This window comes from Halichoerus grypus, chromosome 14, assembly GCF_964656455.1.
Source record: "Halichoerus grypus chromosome 14, mHalGry1.hap1.1, whole genome shotgun sequence".
Lineage (NCBI taxonomy): Eukaryota > Metazoa > Chordata > Mammalia > Carnivora > Phocidae > Halichoerus > Halichoerus grypus.
The window spans coordinates 40,082,496-40,089,492 of NC_135725.1; the positions used below are offsets into that span (position 1 = coordinate 40,082,496).

General features: G+C 37.4%; 1 long non-coding RNA gene across 2 annotated transcripts in view; it reads right to left on the reverse strand.

Annotated features, from left to right (window-relative positions):
- Positions 1–6,590, reverse strand: part of LOC118520730 (uncharacterized) — a 75,586-nt gene extending 68,996 nt beyond the window's left edge. For both annotated transcript variants that reach the window (XR_004909814.2, XR_004909815.2), the window contains exon 1: positions 6,018–6,590. This is a non-coding gene — a long non-coding RNA (uncharacterized LOC118520730). The remainder of the gene's footprint in view (positions 1–6,017) is intronic.
- Positions 6,591–6,997: the final 407 nt, after the last annotated feature.

Below are 6,997 nucleotides of genomic sequence, written 5' to 3' on the forward strand. Positions count from 1 at the left end.
TATGTTTAATGAATAATAATCCATGGCATTTAAAATGTGCCTTTGGGCAAGTGTCATTAGGGCCGCCTCACTGTTAGTTCACATCAGGCTGGCATATTCTAATAGTCCACACCACACCCACACAGCTCTCTGTCCCACGAGAACATTCCCTCTCCCTAGGAGTCCCCCGTTTTTCTGACTAGCCAGTCACCCAATGGTTCTTAAGTTGCCAGTTTCTGCCCTGTAGTATTAGTGAAAAACTAAAAGGAGTTTATAAAAATTCCAAGTCAAATATACCATGTGTGAGTCTTCTTCCTATAAAATGCAAATGTTCCTATCAAATTATTGAAACATATTTTCTTTTAATTGCTGTCAGTGGTTTATGCCAGAAACTTGGAAGTATGATGAACCAAGAGCACAGAGGCAGGAAGATTTTAGAGTGTCCTCGAGGAACTCCTTGCCACTTGACAAGATAAAATCATCTGGAAAAGAAATTCCATATTATCTAAATTTTGTATTAGAGAAGAGGTAGATGAACTTCTCTGTCAGTCTTCATTGACTAGATACTTCCTATCACTCAACAGAAGGTGGGAAAGACCACAGCATTGAGTTGTACTTGTCCTCCTCCACTCTGTCCTTAAAATCTCTAAATGTTTGAGAATAAGTTTTTGCAGAAAGTAATGAAAACATGGCACAAGAATCTGTCCAATTTACAATTGTTCCAGCACTAAATGAAAGTCCCTGTTTCTTGTCACCATTGAAAATTCTGTTTTAGGGGCGCCTGAGTGGCTCAGTTGGTTAAGCGGCTGCCTTCGGCTCAGGTCATGATCCCAGAGTCCTGGGATCGAGTCCCATGTCAGGCTCCCCGCTCAGCGAGGAACCTGCTTCTCCCTCTGTCTCCTGGCTTGTGCTCTCACTTTCTCTCTGTCAAATAAATAAATAAATAAAATATTAAAAAAAAAAAAAAGAAAAGAAAATTCTGTTTTAGCCTTAACAATGACAACAAAAACCACAAAAGAGCCTTTGTCAGTTTGGTAGGTAAAAGCTGGCGTAACACTTGAAAATTTGCATTTCGAACTTTACCAACTCATGTTTTTTGCCCTCAGAAGGGAGGAAAGTATTCTTTTTCTTACACACCCATGTCAGCTCTTTATGTTGAACATGTCTTTCTAATACTGGTCTTTGTTTTATTTACAGTTTCTTAAAATGAACTGTCTTTTGGGTTTGTTTTTTTTTTTTAAGACGGGTTTGTTTGGGGGTTTTTTAGAGTAGTTATAGGTTCACAGCAAAATTGAGAGGATTTAAGGTACAGAGATATACCATATACTCCCTGCCCCCAGACATCCATAGCTTCTCCCATTATCAACATCCCTAACCAGAGTGGTACCTTTGTTACAATTGACACATCGTAATCAGCCAAAGTCCATAGTTTACCTTAGGGTCCAGTCTTGTGTTATACATTCTATGCGTCCGGACAAATGTATGACATGTCTTCATCATTATAGCATCCTACATATTTTTAGAGCCCTAAAAATCCTACGATTCATGCTTCCCTGTCCCCTGGCAACTGCTGATCTTTGTACCGTCTCTCTATATGATATAATTGAATATGTAATCGAATATAATTGAAATCATACAGTCTAGAGCCTTTTCAGATTGGATTCTTTCACTTTGGAATAGGCATTTCAGTGTCCTCCGTGTCTTTTTCTGACACGACATAATAGCTCATTTCCTTTTAGCACTGGATAATATTTCATTGTCTACATGTACCACAGTTTATTTATCCATTCATCTACTGAAGTCTTAGCTGCTTCCATGTTTGGCAATTAGAATAAAGTTGCTATAAACATCAATGTGCAGGTTTTTGTACGGACATAAGTTTTCAACTCTTTGGGTAAATACCAAGGAACGAAATCACTGTATCATATGGTAAGAGTATGTTTAGTTTTGTAAGAAGTCACCAAAGTATCTCCCAAAGTGGGTATTCCATTGCATTCCCACCAAGAATGAACAAAAGTTCTGTTGCTGCGTGTCCTCCCCAGCATTTCATGTTGTTAGTGTTCCAGATTTTGGCTGTTCTAGTAGGTGTTTAGTGGTATCTCGTGGTTGCTTTCATTCGTACTTCCCTGATATAGATGGTGCATCTTCTCATAGGCTTATCTGCCATCTGTAAGTCTTCTTTGGTGAGGTGTCTGTTAAGGTCTTCAGCCCTTTTTAAATTGGGTTGTTTGTGTTCTTATTGTTGAGTTTTAAAACTTCTTTGTCTATTTTGGATAACGGTCCTTTATCAGATGTGCCTTTTACAAATATTTTCTCCCAGTCTGTCGCTTATCTTCTCATTCTTTTAACATAGACTTTCACAGGTCAGAAGTTTTTAATCTTAATGATGTCCAGCTTATCAATTATTTCTTTCATGTGTCATATCTTTGGTGCTGTATCTAAAAAGTTATCATCACACCCAAGGTCATTTAAGTTTTGTATTATCTTCTACAAGTTTTGCAGTTTTGGGTTTTACATTTACACTCCTAAGTCCATGAACAATTCTGATTTAATTTTTGTGAAGAGTGTAACATCTGTATCTAGATTCATTTTTCTCATGTGATTGTCTAGCTGTTTCTAAAAGGATCGTTTGTTGAAAAGATTATCTTTTCTCCATTGTATTCCTTTTGTTCCTTCATCAAAGATACCAATACCATGCTGTCTTGATTACTGTAGCTTTTCTAACTTACTTATCTTAAAATCAGGTAGGGTCAGTCCTCCAACTGTGTTCTTCTCCTTCAATATGGTGTTGGCTATTCTGGGTCTTTTACCTCTCCATATAAACTTTAAGATTAGTTTGTCAGTATCTATAAAATAACTTGTTAGGATTTTGATTTGGATTGCATTTAATCTATAGATCAAATTTGGAAGAACTGACATCTTGATGATATTGAGTCTTCCTCTCCATGAGAACAGAATATCTCTTCATTTATTTTGTTCTCTAATCTTTCATCAAAGTTTTATACTTTTCCTCATATAGATGCCTAAATATTTTGTTCAGTTTATAACCTAAGTAGTTCATTTTGAGGGGACACTAATGTAAATTTATTGGGCTGGTACTGTGTTTTTATTTTCAAATTCCACTTGTTCATTGCTAGTACACAGGAAAGTGATTCACTTTTGCACATTACCCTTGTATCTTGCAACCTTGTTATAATTGCTTGTTAGTTCAAGAGGTTATTTTGTCAGTTCTTTTGGATTTTTTTTTATTTATTTTTTTATTTAGAGAGGGAGGTGGGGAGTGGCAGAGGGAGAAAAAGAGAGAGAATCTTAAGCAGGCTCCACGCCCAGCAGGGAGCCTGACACGGGGCTTGATCTTACAACCCTGAGATCATGACCTGAGCTGAAACCAAGAGTTGGGTGCTTAACAGACTGAGCCACCAGGCGCCCCTCTTCCAGATTTTTTACATTGATGACCATGTCATCTGAGAATGAAGACAATTTTACATCTTTCTCAAACTGTACACCTTTCTTTTTCTTTCCTTTTCTTTTCTTGTCTTGTCATATTGCATTAGTTAAGACTAAACTGGTTTTAATGTAATCAAATAGCTTAATCTTTTTCCTTACCTACATACAAGACAAAGGAAGGGGAAAATGTGAGACTGAAAGAGGCTCAAGTTTGACAGAATATGGCAAAAATAACATCTTTTTAAAAAATATTATATGTGTTCTATCATATATATGTGTGTTTGATTATGTTTGTAGCTGACATCAGTTCTTTGAAGCAAAGAAATCATTTCAGGTCAAGATTCTGACCTTTGAGAGATCTCTCTGAGTCGATCAGCAGTTTTCTCAACTGTGCAGGTGGATGGCATCCTTAATCAGTCCACTGCAAAAGGATAAGACCTAAAGATAAATGACTCACACCATGCAAATTCCAGAGACCTCCAAATGAATGTCTTCATTTAAAGCAGGAAAGAGGCTAATAAGCAATCATTTAGTCGTCAGCTATGTAGTCTGCTCCTTAATAGGAGGAGTCAGAAGTTCCTTGAACTTCGTAGAACTAAATGAAAAGGAGTTAGTAATGGCCTAGCCTTATATCTGCCCAGAAAGGTATTGAGTGAGACACAGACTTTAATAGGATCTGAATTGATTATTGTCATTTCATTCTTATAAGTCTGAGTAAACTAATATTATCCTTTCTCTTATCATCATTTCTATGACTTGTAGCATAGTTTTTTCAGTAAATAATTACAATACTTGTTGAGCTGCTTTTTTATCTTTTTCAAAGGCATCCAGACAAATGTAAGATGTGGATTCTTCTTGAACTAAGTGAAATTACCTGTTACTTTTGTAGTTTATGTGGGGGGTTTCCCTCACGTCAAGTGCCATGTGAAGCAGAATTTACCCCTGGAGGACAGTTTTATTAGGCTGGTGAATAGGATATGCAAGTGTGTAGAAATGCAAAACTAATTGAAAGATAAATGAGCCTCTGCTCTGCCCTGGAGCCAGAGAACAGCAGGTAACACATCTTTGCTTTCTCTTTATTCCTTTTTTTAACATTTCTTTGCCAACAAGAAATCTCTTTATTTTCTGTACATTTGTAGGTTGGAATTTTAAAATTTTTCTCTCATTCATTTCCAAGCCCTCTTAAAATGTGTCAGTTTATTTTTAACCTGTTAAAAAGATTACTCTGTATTTGCAGCTTTATATAAATTAGAAACTGGTTGCCAACACAGATAAAGGGAGTACATAAACACCATTTTCTACACTGCCAGCCAACAGCCCACATATGCATTCTCAGAACTGACCATAACTAGGTGATGAATGAAGGTTAAAATTTTTGGTTTTCAGTATAGCCTTCCAATTAATTATTTGAGTACCTATCATGGCAAGTATTCTTTTCAGCAATTCCAGAAAAGAAAAAAATCTCTGCTCTCAACATGGTTATTAACTCTTTGAGAAGATGAGACATCCAGAAGTGAAAAGGTGAACAATATGAGAGTTAAATAGTCTATTTTAAAGTAGTAGAATCGATGTCTCTAACCATTACACATTAATAATGATATAGACAATAAAGGCTAGAGAATTCAGATAAATTCGGGGGCTGGGGGTCTGTAAGCAAACTTGGTCTGAGAATGTTTCATGGCTGGTCAGATTTGAAGGATGGGTAGGATTCAGAAAGAAAAGAAGATGAGGGTAAATGTAGGGATGGGTGAAGAGATTAAATGGTATAAACAGAAGTGTTGCAAATATTAGAAGAGTGTATTAGAAGAGTGACTTTATCAGTTTAAACAGGTAGGGTCTCTATCCAGTATCTAATAGCACATTTGAACATTTCTTCCTTTGTGTTCTTAGGGACTGTTTTAATAACATTATAATGGAGCATATCATATTGCTTAATTCTGCTTTATAGTTTTGTTCAACTCAACCGAGACTTCTCAGAAGCTGGGACTATATTCTTGCTCTCTCTTACCATTAGCATCTAGTACATAATCTAAGTCATTGATTAAGCTTTAGTTAGATAAATGAAAGAAGGTGAAATAAATACTGAAAATTAAAATTAATTACTGGAGTTTACATTCTCAGTAAGGAAGGCATGAGATATCTGAAGAGTGTCTGATTCCAAATGAGATTCTCTTTGGCTTTCCCCTAAAAATGAGACCAATTAAAAAATACATTTGAAAATGTTGAGTTAAAGTTTAATGTGTTTATTTTTATGTATTTATTCATCCAACAAACATTTATTGAGTACCTCCTATGTGCTGGGCACAGTTCTAGATAAAGTAAAATAAAGATAAAGTAGTTAACAAAATAGATATTAAAATCCCTGCCCTCATGGAACTTATATTCTAGTCGAGGGAAATAAACAAACAAACATTTGAAGTAGAAGCTCTAATATATATGGTTCGCAAAAATGGTCCAAATTGTTCACCTCTTCGTGTATCCACACCTTTTGCCGTGTAACATTGTAGAGACCACTCACTCTGAATGCTGTGCGTGGCCATGTGACCTGCTCTAGTGGCTAATAGGACATTAGCAAATTGATTCAAACTCACCGAAAGCTTGCTGACTCTCCTCTGTGGCTGCCGGGAGACAGAGCCTCTGCCAGCTTGCTGAAGGATGAGAGACACGTGCAGCAGAGTCAAGACACCACAGTCGACTCCTTGGGGCCCTCCTAGGTAAGCCAGTATCCAGGAGAGCCACAGACACGTGAACGAGCTTAGTCCATATCAGTACAGTTACAAGAATGACCCACAGTTAGCCAGAGAGTAAATTCAGGACGTGCCAGATAAGCACCACACATCTGACACTAGATAAATGTTTATAGTTGCATACCATGAGGATTTGAGTTTGTTGGTTAATGCAGCATTATTGTGGTTATGGCAATGAGTGTGATCGAGAAATATAAAGCTGGAAAGGTCAATAGGGAGTGCCAGGAAGGGATAGTTTGTAAGTTTAAAATAAAGTAATCAAGGAAGGCCTCACTAAAAGGATGATATTTCAGAAAAGACTTCAAGGAGGCAAGACGGACACTTGCAGGTATCCAGGAGGAGAGAGGGAGACTTTCAGGCTGAGGAAACAAAGTATGTAAAGAGAATGCTGGTGGTGTGTCTGAGGAATCACAAGAAGGCCAGTATGGTCAGAGACAGGAGAGTGATGTGAGAAATGTGGGAGATGTGGGAAATGACGTCAGGAAAGCAAAGGGAGCAGGAGAGATCCAATTTTGTAGAGCTCTAAAAATTCTCAAAGCCTTCACATGCTAATAAGCCTTGTGACTGTCCAAAAAGGAGATTTAGAATTCCACAATGCCTGAAATATATTTGATAATCCAACACCTTTCTTTTTTTTTTTTTCAGAGTACCTCAAAGCATTAAGGCTCTGCAGAACCCACCTGTGGGTGGATTTAATCTTCAGGTCCCAGGAGAGGCTGAGATAGAATGGTCTCTGAGACGGGCTAAAACTAGCACCCTGACAACATTCCAGAAAGCCCAGGCATTCAGGTGGAGTCTGCTCCAAATCACGCCTTTCCCAGCTA